The 16,508-nt window shown below is 41.4% G+C and overlaps 1 long non-coding RNA gene across 1 annotated transcript in view; it reads right to left on the reverse strand.

The window, feature by feature from the left end:
- Nucleotides 1-616: 616 nt before the first annotated feature.
- LOC118246165 (uncharacterized) overlaps nt 617-16,508 on the reverse strand; it is a 49,073-nt gene continuing 33,181 nt past the window's right edge. Inside the window, exons 4-5 of the long non-coding RNA XR_004778092.2 lie at nt 1,428-1,577; nt 617-732 (exon numbers count right to left, since the gene is read on the reverse strand). This is a non-coding gene — a long non-coding RNA (uncharacterized LOC118246165). The remainder of the gene's footprint in view (nt 733-1,427; nt 1,578-16,508) is intronic.

Below are 16,508 nucleotides of genomic sequence, written 5' to 3' on the forward strand. Positions count from 1 at the left end.
AAAACATCACTTTTCATGGTAAACTACCACCCATTAGTTATAAATAACAGAAGGCATATGCTTCCAGCTGTAGAGAAATTATCTCCCCAGAATACCTCAGTGCTGGGAACTGGTGAAATTTTCAGCAAACCACAGTTGCCCAGGGCAGCCTTCAGAAAATAACACAGATATCTTTTTGACAGGGAGATCATAATTTTGCAGACATAATAAAAGTCTGAAAGGTGTCTGTTGGGGAGCTGTAGAAGCAGGCCACTCCTGCAAGGGAGAGTGAGCCAAGGACCAGGGTGACAGACTGGCAGAGCAGTGTCTTCATCAGCACGGGCACACTCCCAGAGTGCCTAAGCAAGGAGAACAGGTCAGGACCTGGTGATGGTTACCAGGGTCAGTCAATGCTCAGCGATCCCCAGGAAAGTCTGTGGTGACGAGGCAGGTCTGAGGTCAAGCTGGGAAGTCAAGTCAGCAACTCAAGGTCTGTACAGTTGAATTTACTACATGTTGTGCATTTTATGCATCTTCTATGCTTTCCTTTTTTTTTTTTTTTTCCTCCTTGTTTTCCTTAAAACTGGTTTTGTCCAGATCTCTCTCTGCTTTTCTTTAAATAACAACTGGTGAGTTAGTCTGTAGCCTTATAGTCTCTGCTGCCATCCTGTTCCCACTTCTCAACACCACTAAGAAGGATCTTTTACCAGGCCTCTGTTTCTTTACAGTATACCATTACATAAATGTTTCAGTCTACAAAAAAACAACAACAAAAAAATTACTTGTAACTACCAAATATATAAAACTATGGCTATACCATATGAAGATAAGCAAAAATAAAATGAAGGAAGCATAGCTACCTGATCATTTGCAAAACTCTAACAATGAGAAAACCGTTTATGGACTACAGGTCTAACATATAGTGGTGTTCTTGGGGAAAAGGAAAAAAAAAAAAAGAAAGAATTTCTGCGTTAGAATCTATTGCATATTCTTCAAGAATAAATTGATATCTTGAGTTTGGAAAAACATGGTGATTCTATTTAAATAAAGTATATACTTTTGGCATGACTATGTGCATGCATATAAAGACATGAATATTACTAAGAAATATCTGTAGTAACAATTTTCAAATTAGGGATCATGGTAGACATGAAGAAACATATTCATAAAACTCATCAAGACATTGTGGAGTTTGCACTTGGTTGCAAGCTGAAAAGGAGGAAGAAAAAAAATCTTTGCTTAGGGAGCCACATCTATGTTAATATTGGTATGCTGTCCTTGCTATCTGTTATTTGGTAGAAGAATGAGCACGAAGATTTTAATGCCCTTGCCTGTGTATGGTTCTGACAAGAATTTAGTAACAGCTTTTAAAGGAATTTATGGATTTGGGCTGGGAATAAAACAGTAATCATTATTGCAAATGCTTGTAAACAAAGATAAATATTCACCTGAGCACTTATTGTATAATCCTGAGACAAAGCTATGTGTTCCCCTCTGACCTTCGACAAGCATCAAGAGAGAGCAGGGACAGCAACTGTAATATTCTTCATCATACTTAAAGCTCAATGTTTGCTGAGCCACAGTGAGTTCCAGTTCAGCTGAATTATAGAAAACAAGTCAAAGGTGGAAGTTTTTAGAAAAGATAACTATTAATTGGCACATTTCAAAATGTTTGGAGGCTTAATACAGTTCCATATGAAGAAAAAAGAAAAAAAAAAAAAGGAGTCTGAAAATATAACCAAAACACCAAAACATCTAAGCTTTCTTACTTTGGAAGCAAACAAGCACAGGAAAAAAAAAAAAAAAACAACACGGATCTTAATAGTCTCTCTTTGCATATTTGATCATTCTTATTCCAAATCAGAAACAGTTACAGACACTCAAATGGAGATTCAGACTACACCAAAGTTAACCAAAATATCAAAAAGCTCAAAAGTTTCACCTATGACTTCACCTGTGAGGTCAAACTTCATAAACTTAGGATTACCCTATTCAGAAGAGTTGTCTCAGCCCTAATTAAGGATTTGAACTTGCTTTCTTTGAGTTAGTTGGAAATCTTGATTGTTTAGACTTTGCAGAACTAAGATATTATTTTTCTTTTAGCTAAACTATGGGTTATTTTTTCTAGAAATATCTGCATGTCATACAACTTTTGAATTTCTTAATGACAGATAACTGCTTGTCCTTGATAGACCTTTGCACTAGATACGCAAATGACAGATTTTATATTTCCTGTGAGGTGTCTAGACTGTGTGTAGTAAAAATGATCTACTAAGAACATTTTCATAGACATAACAACCCAAATCCCTTACATACTTCTGGTTAGGTAGAATATCAATTGAAAACACAAATAAAGAACTAAAAAAAAAAAAAAAAGTGAATTAATAATAATATATTAAGATGAAAGTCTGTTAAGGTAGTGTAAGACTGTACAATGAACATTGCTGAAAAGTGCATGCAGAGAAGTAATACTTGGATATAATTTTTTTTGATAACACCTGGTATGACACAGCGCCTTATGAGTGACACATTACCTAAATGACATTAAAGTGTTGGAGAGACTTCTGTGTAAGTAACAATGATACTGATGAGCATGGCAAATTAGTTAAGGACACAGGTAATGGCCTTAAAAATGCAAGCATGTTTTAAGGTGTATGAGCATTGCATACATCATTATCATGATGTGTCAATGGACCTACTCACATGTTCACTATCAGCCTTAGCAGATGTGCCTTGTTAGACTGGCCATAAAGGAACCAGCTATGTATTTTTTTTAAGAGGAAGATATAGAAAAAGCTTTAGAAATGCTAAGGTAGATTATTCCTATAAGGTAATGATATTTTAATAAAGCATTAAAATCAACAGGATGAAATCTGTAGAAGAAAAAATTGAGGTTGTACCTTAGGTGAAAATGTTTTCACTCTGAGATCTATTGGACTGTGGACCTACTTCAAGTAAACAGAGAGAGTTCTCATCTCTTTTGCTGTTTCCTGTGATATGTAAAATCAGACTGAAAAAGCCTTTAGAGAAAATGCACTTGAGTTTTCAGCTCATTTTCCTTGTTATAATCTTTTTCTGCTGTTAGGGATAGCTTATTGAAGGAAAAAAAAAATCTTACTATTGTGGAAATGCCTCATAAGAAGAAAGCTAATGGCAGATATACCAGACTTGAAAGATCCTTGACAAATGCTATTCTGCTTCTAATATTAGCCTGACGTTAAAAGGATAATGGAATATGTCCAAAGTGTCACTGAACTTCAATTCTCTTCTTGATGATGCAACTCTGAAAAAGTTGTTATATAATGAAGACTTAGAGTATTCCAAAACAGATTCATATGTGAATATCTCTAAACATCTTTTACATGTTACTAAAAATCTGTAAAGGAAAACTATATAGTTCAAAGATAAACCATGTATTCCTGTTTAATATTGAAGACTTTCAAATAGAAATATTTGGGAACTGCATTAAAGTTATATAAATATTAAACAAAAAAAAAATATTTTTGAACACAAGAAAATAAAAAAGCTTAGATGCACGTATTGCTCAAGATAATCTTCTTTCACCAAAAAATCAAAACATCGAAAATGGTTTTAATTTAAGAGCAGTAAGTTTATCTGGAAAATGTAAAAATATTCATATTCTAAGTTAATCAGTAGTTAAGGTTCTTCTTTTTATTTGATCTTTCTCTACGAATATTTTCACTTCATTCCTTCATGCAAGTATTAATAATAATTCAGGTTTTGATTTGATGTTGAGTGTCAAATACTTCTTATTAAATATTAAATGTGATATTGTATATTATATTTAGCATAGCTTAATGAAATATTAAATATAAAGCAAAAGAAATATTATGTGATTAGAATCAGTAACAATTTAACTATTAATTTCAATTTTGCTAACATTTTATCTATTAAATATATATTAAGATGCAATATGAAACTAAGAATTAATGTTAACTTTATAATCATGTCTTGATAAGTTCATAGTATAACTTATGTGGAATATCCTTGGTGAATTAATAGCAAATTGTATGTATGCACAAAGCTTCTCATATTAAATTAAATCAATAATATAACTTTGAAACACATCTTGTAGTTATCTGCAGATAAAAAATCAATATCTATCATTGCAAAAAAATGTTAATAATATCTATTAAAATGAAGGCAAAAATATTTTTAATTAGTAATTTACAGTGTATTGAAACTGCATTAGTAAAAATATTTGTATTGTCCATACATTTCTATGATGAGAACACGCAATCTAAAATTCTTTAGAAATTCTTTGGTTTTAATAGCTCATCTCACAGCCATTTTCATTGATATCAGTGGTAATGGTTTAAACTGATAGCCTCAAATGTTTTAGAAGCAAGACTGCTGGAACTTTTATTCTGAAGGGCTTCACAGAATTAAAAAGTAAATGAGATATCTCTTCAGACCATCTTTCTGTGTAGTCTCTGAGAAGAGAATTTTCCAGTTCAGTTTTCCAGAGTGTTGTGTTCTCTCTACTCACATTCAAAGTCATCTCTGTATTGGATATAAATAAAATGTTTGACTGTGCAAAGAGATCAAACGATTAGATAGGACACAACTGTCTATGAAAGAAATGAGGTGGAAAGAATCGAAAATAAATGGTCATTCAGTGAATGACAGCTTAAAGTTCTGCAAAGCAATTAGTTAATATCATTAATGTTAGATCCCTACATATCCATATTCACTTGGAGCAGTCACCACAATGATGTTTAATCATGCTCTTGGAGGGGTACACCTTTTGGGTGTAGGAATAATTTGAATCACTAATCCATGATAGAATCACAGAATCACAGAATCATCTAGGTTGGAAGAGACCTCCAAGATCACCCAGTCCAACCTCTGACCTAACACTAACAAGTCCTCCACTAAACCATATCACTAAGTTCAACATCTAAACGTCTCTTTACCAACCCCCACCAACCCCCACCTCGCTACAGCCTCCTTTAAGGTACCTATAGAGAGCGATGAGGTCTCCCCTGAGCCTCCTCTTCTCCAGGCTAAACAACCCCAGCTCCCTCAGCCGCTCCTCGTAAGACTTGTTCTCCAGACCCCTCACCAGCCTCGTCGCCATTCTCTGGACTCTCTCGAGCACCTCGATGTCCTTCTTGTAGCAAGGGGCCCAAAACTGAACACAGTACTCGAGGTGCGGCCTCACCAGAGCCGAGTACAGGGGGACAATCACCTCCCTAGACCTGCTGGCCACACTGCTTCTTATACAAGCCAGGATGCTGTTGGCCTTCTTGGCCACCTGAGCACACTGCTGGCTCATATTCAGCTGACTATCAACCAGTACTCCCAGGTCCTTCTCTGCCAGGCAGCTTTCCAACCACTCATCTCCCAGCCTGTAGCGCTGCTTGGGGTTGGTGCGCCCCAGATGCAGGACCCGGCACTTGGCCTTGTTGAACTTCATACAGTTGACCTCAGCCCATCAGTCCAGCCTATCCAGATCCTCCTGCAGAGCCTTCCTTCCCTCGAGCAGATCGACACACGCACCTAACTTGGTGTCATCTGCAAACTTACTGAGGGTGCACTCGATCCCCTCATCCAGGTCATCGATAAAGATATTAAAGAGGACTGGCCCCAGTACTGACTAAGTCCACTAGTAACCAGCCTCCAACTGGATTTGGCTCCATTCACCACAACTCTTTGGGCCCAGCCATCCAGCCAGTTTTTAACCCAACACAGCGTACGCCAGTCCAAGCCACGAGCAGCCAGTTTTTTGAGGAGAATGCTGTGGGAAACGGTGTCAAAAGCCTTACTGAAGTCAAGGTAGATCACATCCACAGCCTTCCCCTCATCCACTAAGCGTGTCACTTGGTCATAGAAGGAGATCAGGTTCGTCAAGCAGGACCTGCCTTTCATAAACCCATGCTGACTGGGCCTGATCGCCTGGTTGCCCTGTAAGTGCCGCATGATGACACTCAAGATAATCTGCTCCATGAGCTTCCCTGGCACTGAGGTCAAACTAACAGGCCTATAGTTCCCCAGGTCTACCCTCCGGCCCTTCTTGTAGATGGGCGTCACATTTGCTAGCCACCAGTCGACTGGGACCTCCCCTGATAGCCAGGACTGCCGATAAATGATGGAAAGCGGCTTGGCCAGTTCTTCCACCAGTTCTCTCAGTACCCTCGGGTGGATCCCACCCGGCCCCATCGACTTGCGTACATCCAAGTGCTGTAGCAGGTCGCCAACCATTTCCTCGTGGATAGTGAGGAACACATCCTGCTCCCCATCCCCTTCCACCAGCTCAGGGTACTGGGTATCCAGAGAACAACTGGTTTTGCTGCTAAAGACTGAGGCAAAGAAGGCATTGAGCACCTCAGCTTTTTCCTCATCCCTTGTAACTAAGTTTCCCCCCGCATCCAGTAAAGGATGGAGATTCTCCGTAGTCCTCCTTTTGGTGTTGATGTATTTGTAAAAACAATTTTTGTTACCTTTAACAGCAATAGCCAGATTGAGCTCCAGAAGAGCTTTGGCCCTTCTAATTTTGTCCTTGCACAGCCTCGCAACAGCCTTATAGTCCTCGTGAGTGGCCCGCCCTCTTTTCCAAAGATTATAAACCCTCTTTTTTCTCCTAAGCTCGAGCCACAACTCTCTGTTCAGCCAGGCCGGTCTAGTTCCGTGCCGGCTCGTCTTTGGGCACGTGGGGACAGAACGCTCCTGAGCCATTAAGATTTCCTTCTTGAAGAGTGCCCAGCCTTCCTGGACTCCTCTACCCTTCAGAACCTCCTCCCAAGGGACTCTGCCAACCAGTGTCCTGAACAGCTCAAAGTCAGCCCTCCGGAAGTCCAAGACAGCTGTTTTACTGGTCCCCTTCCTGACTTCGCCAAGAATAGAGAACTCTACCATTTTGCAGTCACTCTGCCCAAGACAGCTCCCAACCACCACATCTCCCACCAGTCCGTCACTGTTTGTGAACAGAAGGTCTAGCGGGGCACCTCCCCTGGTAGGCTCTCTAACCAGCTGCGTCAGGAAGCTATTTTCCACGCTCTCCAGAAACCTCCTAGACTGCTTTCTCTGGGCTGTGTTGTGCTTCCAGGATATGTCTGGGAAGTTGAAGTCCCCCACGAGAACAAGCGCTGATGATTTCGCGGCTTCTGCCAGCTGCCTGTAGAACTCCTCATCTATCTCCTCATCCTGGTTCTGCGGTCTATAACAGACCCCCACCAGGATGCTTGCCTTGTTGGCCTTCCCTCTGATCCTAACCCATAGAGACTCAACCTTATCATTCCCAGCCTCAAGTTCCTCAACATCAAAACACTCTCTAATATAGAGAGCCACACCACCACCCCTTCTGTGCTGCCTGTCCCTTCTGAAGAGCCTATAGCCAGACATTGCAGCACTCCAGTCATGAGAGTGGTCCCACCATGTTTCCGTGATGGCAACCAAGTCATAGCCTGCCTGCTGCACGATGGCTTCCAGCTCCTCTTGTTTGTTACCCATGCTGCGTGCATTAGTGTAGATGCACTTTGGTCAGACCATTGCCTTCTCCCCCGGCCTTGCCATTGTTCCCCCTGGTACAGCTCCAACAAGCCTAATTTCAGCCCCATCCCCCTTCTTTCCTAGTTTAAAGCCCTCTCAACGAGCCCTGCCAGCTCCTGGGCTAGCATCCGTTTTCCCCTTATAGATAGGGACCCGTCTGCGGTCACCAGGCCGGGTGCCGAGTAAAGCGCCCCATGGTCAAAGAACCCAAAATTTCTGTGTTGGCACCAGCCTCTGAGCCACATGTTAATCAGGTGGGCTTTCTGTGACCTCTCGGTACCCCTCCCTGCCACTGCAGGGATAGACGAAAACACCACCTGTAGTCCTGCTCCATCCACTAAACGTCCCAGTCCCCTAAAGTCCCTTTTGATAGCCTTCAGGCTTCTCTCCAATATCATCACTGCCAGCCTGGACTATCAAAAGAGGGTAGTAGTCAGAGGGGCGAACCAGGTTGGGAAGCTTTCTGGCAACATCCCTGACCCTGGCCCCAGGGAGGCAGCAGACTTCCCTACGGGTAGGGTCAGGCTGACAAATAGGGCCCTCTGTTCCCCTGAGAAGGGAGTCACCTACAACGATCACCCTTCTGTCTTTCTTGGTGGAGGCAGTCTTGAGGCGTGGAGTCGGCTTCCTCTCCCTAGGCATCCTCCTGGGTAGACTTTCTACCTCATCCTCACCCACCGGTCTCTCAAGCTCCGGGGCCTCAAATCTGTTATGTAAGGGCACCTGGGAAGGTGGGGCCGATGGGGGGGGCATTGCCTGCGAGGTCGAGCAGGGACCTGTCTCCATTCCTCCTCAACTCCTAGGTCCCCTCCCTCTGCCCGACAGCGACAGGGCAGGGGGTCCACCCCCATTTGGGGTGTCTCACCCTGGTACCTCTCCTTCAAGCCCTGCAGGGAGTTGCTCCACCAGTCTACCTCCCGCTCACACTCCCTGATAGCCCTCAACCTATCCCCCTCCTCTCTGAGTTCTGCCACCAGGCGGACCAGGTCATCCACCTGCTCACACCTCACACACATGGTGCCTCTGCCTCCCTCAGATGGCAGCAACAGGCTCAGACACTCCCTGCACCCAGAGACCTGAACTGCCGCATTGTTGAGCAGGCGGTCAGTCTGGGTGGTTACAGACTTTCTAGAGAGAGTGCTCTGCCTGGTGTAGACCATTGCAGCCTAGCTAGCGGTCGACAGCCGTTAAAGGTGTTGTTCTTATGGGCGGGGGGAAACTCTGCCCTCTCCGCCCTCCCTGCGCAAACTGCCGCGCAAACTGCCGCATCCCGCCCTTCTGACACGCCACGCCCTGTTTGCCCACCCTGTTCACCGCGCTCCTGGTCGCTCGCGCTCCCTAGGGGCTGTTTTTGAACAGCCGGGGAGGGGGCACTGCTGGCTCCGCCTACGCCTCGTCAGCCTCCCTCGCGAGGGCTGCCGGGTCCTGGCGGCTCCCTCGAGCGGCCTCGATGTCGGAAGAAAAGCCCTGCCTGTCCCAATCCCCCGCTCCGCTGCAGAACGCACCTGCCCCGGAGCCGATCGCCTCATAACCATGCCTCTGCAGTGGCAGTGCTTTAGTTGCTCTGCTCTTTAGACCCCAGGCAGACAACACAGCCTATGAGCTGAAAGCAGGAGGCAACATTTCTGCCTACTTCTGAATTTTCTGTTTTGGCATTACCTCAAAAGAAAAGAAATATGCTTTCTGGATTTTGGTTTTGAGTGACAAGCGAGGATGCAGTACCTTGCACAGGCAGCAGGTAAGAACCATCTCTGTGGGAAGAGCCCATCACATTGCAATTGTGGTCATTTCAGCAGGACCTGCAGTATGACATTGTCAGTATGGACAGGTAATCTCAATCATACAGTCATCTCAGTGGTGAGGTTTAAGAGAATTAACAGGCTGAGGTGTGAGATTTTCTGTCAGATTAGTAAAAACTCAGCTCAATTTTTCATGCTACAGAACAAATAAGAGTTAAAAAGTGTTTTTTTTTTCTTTTTTCTTTCTTTCTTTTTTTTTTTTTTTTTTTAATATATATATATATAAAGCCACAATTAGCATTACACAGATTTTTAAGACCAAGATCCAGGGCTTCATTTTCACATGCCAGTGTAGTGGGTCATGACTTTGTAAGAAAGTCTGAAAAAAGTCTGTTTTCACTTCCTACTTTGGGTGATTTAACAAATAATATTACCTCCTATCTGGCCTCTTGATTTTCAAATATAATGTTACAGGATATACATTATGCACATTATAAAATATTGCAGCAGGTGATCCTGTCATGTGAATCAAGATTACATAGTTGTAGCACAGCACCATTTCACTTCATCTGTGATCATGGCCACTAAACTTTTTAAAGCAGGTGGTTAATTTTTCTTCTGCCTCTTGCAGTGTTCTCCACTTTCTGTGGTTACAAATTAATTTATATTCCTTTCTTTCTTTCATTAGAAAGTCTGCATTACATATTTAAATATTCCGTGGTTGTCTTATAACATTTTATTTAACTTTGAATTTCCTTATCCTTATTGATGTTCATGTTTTATTTATTCACTTCAGTTCAATATTCTCAGTAAGGTGCTGATCTTCAAAAGAAATCTTCAGTCACAACAGAGTTCAATCAAATCACAGTTCTGCAAATTGTCTGCCCAGGTTAAAATTAAAATATTATACTTATCATCTGTGTATGTGAAATGGAAAAAGTATGATTATGAAACTCCTTTTAGAAGCTGAAAACAGAAGGTTGATGATTTTTCCATTAATATTTTTCCTATAAAATTATGGCAACTTCAAACCTTCTTCTAACCATGTATCTAAATTCATTTATTACATGCATTACATTTTGACGTGCACCTGAGGACACCCCCAGTACAATATTAAAGAAAGACAACATTAAGAGGCTGCTAAGAGACCACATTAACCCTTTGGTAAAGTTGCATGATGAAAAGATTCCCTTTTGTCTGGCAGTCCCCAAGGATTTCTTTTAAAAGATTATGATTCCTAACTTTGGTATCTATGGAGCTTCAGTGTTGGAAGCCATAAAATCATATCCTGGATGGGTTGGAATACCGTCTAATTCCACCCTCCTGCCATGGGCTAGATCAGGTTGCCCAAAGCTCCATCCAACCTGGTTTTGAATACCTCCAGGGATGGGGCATCCACAGCTTCTCTTGGCAACCTGTTCCAGTGGCCTCATCACCCTCCGAGTAAAAATTTCCCACTAACTAACACCTGGACCAGAAAGTTATCCTCAACATGCTCTAAGAGTCTCCCGGATTGCTTACAGCCTGCTGTGTTGCTTTCCTAGCAGACATCAGGGTGGTTGAAGTCCCCCATTAGGATGAGAGCCTGTGAGTGTGATGCTTCTTGTACCTGAATCAAGAGGACCCTGTCAACAGGCTTCCTTTCGTCAAGTGGCCTGAAGAAGACCCTAACCATAACGTGTCCTTTATTGGTCCTGTCCCTGAGTTTTACCCACAAGCTCTCAACCTGTTTGTGGCTGTTTCTCAGAGGCAGCTCTTCACAATCTATCAATTTCTTTCCATAGAAGACAACATCCCAGCCTCTCCTTCCCTGCCTATCTCTTCTGTAAAGCTTGTAGCCCTCACTTGCGGTGTTCCAGTTGAGTGATTCATTCCACCATGTTTCTATGGTAGCAATTAGGTCATAGTTTTCTGATTGCACCATGGTTTCCGACTCCTCCCGCTTGCTTCCCATAAGGTGTGCATTTGTGTAGAGGCACTTCAGCTAGGCTGTCAGCCCCATCACCTTTTTAGTGGAGCAGCCACTAATTACTTTGGGATGATTCACAGGTATTTCCCTGTTGCTTCCTGAAGTGTTGGTATTCTCTGGTTCTCTGTCAGAAGTAAATCCCCGTCCACTGCTGAATCTAGTTTAAAGCTCTGTTAATAAGTCTAACCAGCTTGCCTCACAGAACACTCTTGCCCCACCTGTTCAGGTGTGCCCCATCCAGTGTCAACATGCCTGGTCTTGTGAAGGTTTGTCCAAGACCACAGAACCCCAGACCCTGAACATGGCACTAGCCACACAGCCAGTCATTTGCCTGATCCATTTATCTTCTTCTTGGGCCCCAGTCTCCAATTGGGAAGATGGAGGAGAATGCTACCTGCTCTCCCAATCTCCTTAACAACTTTCTGAGGGTCAGAAAGTCAAGGCTAGGACTCTAGGCTAGCTATATGTTATTATCAATGTTATCTCCAGGGGTGGCCTGGGCAGCTGTGTGTCCTGTTGTTGCTATTCATACTAAAAGGTGAACAAGGGGATGAAACATGTCCTCAGTGAGTTTGCAGATGACAAGACCAATTGCCTCAAGATTGGGGCAAGCAGTTAGTATGGTATAGTTTACAGGCAGCTGACCTTGGCAGGCTGGAGAAATGGTTTAATGGGAACCTCATGAAATACAGTGAAGACAAATACGAAATTCTGCACCTGTGATGGAGTATCACCATGACACTACAGGAAACAGTTTTGCAGAAAAGGACTGTAAGGGAGGGTCCTGGTATACAGGAAGTCGAATGCTAGTCAACAGTGTGTCCTTGTGCATACGTGGATTAATTACATTCTGAGCTGTATTAGTAAAAGTGTAGCCAATAGGCTAGTGGAAGCAGTTATTTACCTCTGCTGAATTCTTGTGAAAGCACAGCTAGAGTACTGTGCCCAGTTTTGGTGTCCCTGGTACAAGAAAAGCATAGATAACCTGGAGAGAGTCCACCATGCTGTTTACAGGGCTAGTGCACCTCATGCAAGAAGAATCCAAAAGAGTTGGGTTTGCTCATCTGGAAGACTAGTGGACTGAGGGAGAATCTATTTTCTGTCTTCAGCTACATAACCAGAAGTTTTAGAGAAGACAAACTCTTCCTGGAAAGGGACAGTGAAAAGATAAGAGGCAATAGTCACAAGTTGCAGCAAGGGAAATTCTGACAAAATGTCAGAAAAGCATTTTGCACAGTGAATTTGATCGAACACTGGAACAGGTTTCCTAGAGAGGCTGTAAAACGTTTACCCTTGATTGTATTCAGAACTTGACTGGACAGGGCCCTGAGCAATCTCGTGTAACTGAAGTTGGTTTTGATCAACGGGTTCAGCTCCAGAGGTCCTTTCCAACCTAAATTATTCTATGGCTCTATGAGCTTCTGGGAGTGCACAGCTAGCTGATATAAGTTTAATGTGTATGTCCAATATTTTCTGGTCTGGGACAGTTTACTAACTGGTCACAGCCCTGCATGGACATGACTATACTGTTATAAACCAGAGCAGCTGGCGGCTTGGGGGCACTATTTCTGTTACATATTTATTGCATTATCCAAAGTATCCCAGCCCCTAATCCACTGACTAATAAATATTTGATTATTTTGACTTTTGCAAACATCATGCAAATCAAAACAGATAATCAGGTGTACGCAGGCCATCTCTCATGGTCATGCAGACCTGTTGAAGTTAAGAGAAATTAAGAGAACTTGGGGACATAACCTGGTTTAAAGAGCTCATTAAGTTCCCAATTTCTTTACATATGATGATTGTAAAGAGAAAACTAATCAACCTAATGATCAGTTAACTGCCACAGAATATTTCAACAGTTTTACAGTACAGTTTTAATACTCTGTAGACTCTCAGCAGCACATACATTTAATTGTGGATGTTTTGAAGTTATTTACCACAATTATTTGTTCATTTATTTATTTCCTGGAATGCAGAAAACATATAAGAAGCCTCAAAACTGGAGACAATGTAGCTATAGAAAAAGAAGTATATTTTCTGATTTGTTTTTATGGCACAGGTATCAAGAGATCAGTTCGAGTGGAATTTCTTGTTCTCTAATGGGCACTCTCCAGACAATAAATGGAATAGCTTATATTCTGAAATCAATGTTCACGATTTTCTGTTCCTCTTTCAAATACAAAGAACACGTTCTTTTAATTGTCAAAGCTAATTACTAGATTTTCTTTCAATTTTGTGCTTTTGCTGGTACTTGCAGATAACACTTTATTTGTGTTTGTTAGATTAACTTAAATGAGAGTAGCTGTTTCATTTGAAGGCATTAAATGGTAGGTTGTCTTACTCAGGATGAAAGAAAGTCAATAAATTATCACAAAATCTTTTACATAAGTAGTTCTTCTGATAACAGGCCACCTGATGACAAGTATTAGAAATGCACCAACTTTTGGATACATTTGTTGAGGCATATCATTAGGTGGCATAAAATGGTTTAAATGGATCTCTACTATTTTACAATAGTTGTAAAGCTGGTCTGTGATAAAGCTGAGTATTTACAGAATGCATTACTGAAACCAGAATGTACTTTAAATACTTTTAATAATGTTATTTCTACATTTTAGCCTTTCAAAGACAAACAACCCATATCAATCTTCTAAAACAGTAAAAGATTATTTTCCAATTGTCTGTATTCACATGACCCATGTCATGCACTATTTGAACAGTTCATAGATTTGAGCAAATATCTATGACAATACAACTGAGATTAATAAGGCCAATTGGAGCAGAAATAACTTATGAGTACCAATCTCTTTTGAAGTATTCAGTGTTTTAAATGAGAAACCAAGGCATCTCTCTCTGCCTTTCAATTTAGTTTCCTAATCCTTTCCAAATTCTCTCTGATTATCTCCGTCATACTATTTCTCGTGGTTTTGGCTGGGATTGAGTTAATTTTCTTCATAGAGGCTTGTATGATGCTGTGTTTTGGATTTTTGATTAAAATAATTGTGATAACACACTGATATTTTACTTGTTGCACAGCAGTGCTTACACAGAGCCAAGGACGTTTCAGCTGCTGGTACTGCCCTGCCAGTGAGAAGGCTGGGAGTGCACCAGGAGCTGGGAGGGGACAAAGCTAGGACAGGTGACCCAGGCTGACCAAAGGGATGTCCTACACCATGTGGCGTCATGCTCTGCAATAACAGCTGGAGTAAAGAAGGAGGAAGTGTGTATGTGTGGGGGAGTTTGGAGTGATGACATTTGTCTTCCCAAGGAACTCTTGTGTATTATGAGCTCTGCTTTCCAACAAGTGGCTGAACACCTAGGTGCCTGTTGATGGGAAGTAGTGAAAGAATTCCTTGTTTTGCTTCACTTGCACATGTGGCTTTTACTTTATCTAGTGAACAGTCTTTATGTCAGCTCATGAGTTCTTGCACTTTTACCTTTCCAGTTCTCTCCCCCCTTCCACCCGGTGAAAGTAAGCGAGCAGCTGTGTGGAGCTGAGTTGCTTGCTGGGCCTATACCACAACACTATTTTGCATAATTCTTCCAATTACTTACTTTTGTGTCTCCTGCCTCAATAAATTGTTGTTTCTCCCTTGTGCATTGCTGAAATTTCATACTCAACCTGAAATACATTAAAGGGGAATAAAAACATGGATGTTTTCCCTTCAACAAAACCCCTTTATATTTCTCATTTGCAATGTGCTGATGTTCAGTGGAAGTCTCTTATTGAATTTCTTACTAATCTGCAATAGAGTAAGAAAGAAAGAACTAATTATCTTCTAGTCTGGCTAGACAAAGAGAGACAAAATTAGACATTATTTGTCTTTGGTAGAGAGCATTACTTTTTTTTTTTTTTTTAAGGGAATAATAGGGCAAGGCAGCTAGGTGATGTAATTTGCTGGACTAGAAGGTGTGTGGAGTAGCTGAGGAAGTTTTTGATAGTTAGTGACACTCAACATATTTTGAGAAATCATTATGAGGCTAAGCTGTTTTGACACCAAAGATTTTGATAAAGCATCTCTAAAATCTTGATGAAAATAATAATGTTTTCATGGTGAATGATGTAAGTGAAATGATTAATTATGGGGTGTATATTTGTATACATTTATATGCATATACACATATATGTGTAAATATAATAAAATAAATAGGAGGATGAAATAGCTTGGGTTATAAAAAGACCTGTGTAAGAGAGTTTCCTCAGAGCTTTACCTAAGATAAGACCTTCAACAATGTGATTTCTAAGGCTGTGGCTGCCTGGGGATCTGTCCTGATCAGATTGTTTGTTCTGCTGAAGGGAGAAGGCTTTATCTTCCTCTTCCTCCTCCTTGGCACTTTTCATTCTATAAGGGAAAAAGAGGAGATGAGAGCAAGATCTTTTCTTTTTAATTATGGCAAGGTGGAGAATCAGTTGATGTTGTCTAGTAGATTTACATATTAAAGGTACATGTTTGTTCTTGACTTTGACCTTTTATTTCTACCAAAGAATGCCCTAGGCTTTTTGAATTAATTTTGGTATGGATGTTCAAAGGCAAAGCTAGGAAAAGTAACTGGAATTAAGCTGGTCTTGCTATCTCAATCCAGTGTTAGAGCTGGCACTACGTTACCCTGCTGACAAGGATTACGTTAAACACTTTTGCCTAAGTATTTCTATAGCCTGGGAGAACATGATGGGTCGGGGGTGAAATCCTGGCTTTGTTAAATTGAGCAACAAAATTTCCATTGGTTCCAAATATTCACCCAGACTGAGGGACTACTAGCTCTGGTTAACGATACAGCAAAGTATTCAGGTCTAGGATTTAATACTCTGGTAACCTCAACACCTTGCTCCAGCCTGTGCCAGGCATAATCTCAACAATTTGCATTTCAGAGTGCAAATACCTAGCCTAGGAATGACCAGAGGTGAGATAGGGTTATATTACATCCTAGCATTCAAAGCATGAGGGACAGCAAATGAAATGAGGAGTGCTGAAAACAAGGAAGGTTCAGACTGTCCAAATTGTCATTTTTCAAATCCCATTTGGAGCACTCCTACAATCGTGCAGCATAATAACATAAATGTTGAGATCAATGAGATAAGTGTAAATTTGTTGAAAAGTCTGCAGTTCTATCAGAACCACTCACTGTAGCTGATCGTATACTTTTCAACATGCTGCTTTAGTGTTTGAAGTTACAGTTATCAGAATGCCTACTAACTTTTAAAACTATTTCCTTTCATTGTCCAGACTAGTGTCTAGCTGGAAGTAAGCAAAGGAGGAAATCTGTGCTTTGTGTAGCAGGGAAAAGTGGCATTTTTTTCTAGG

Source organism: Cygnus atratus, chromosome 3 (genome assembly GCF_013377495.2).
Source record: "Cygnus atratus isolate AKBS03 ecotype Queensland, Australia chromosome 3, CAtr_DNAZoo_HiC_assembly, whole genome shotgun sequence".
Lineage (NCBI taxonomy): Eukaryota > Metazoa > Chordata > Aves > Anseriformes > Anatidae > Cygnus > Cygnus atratus.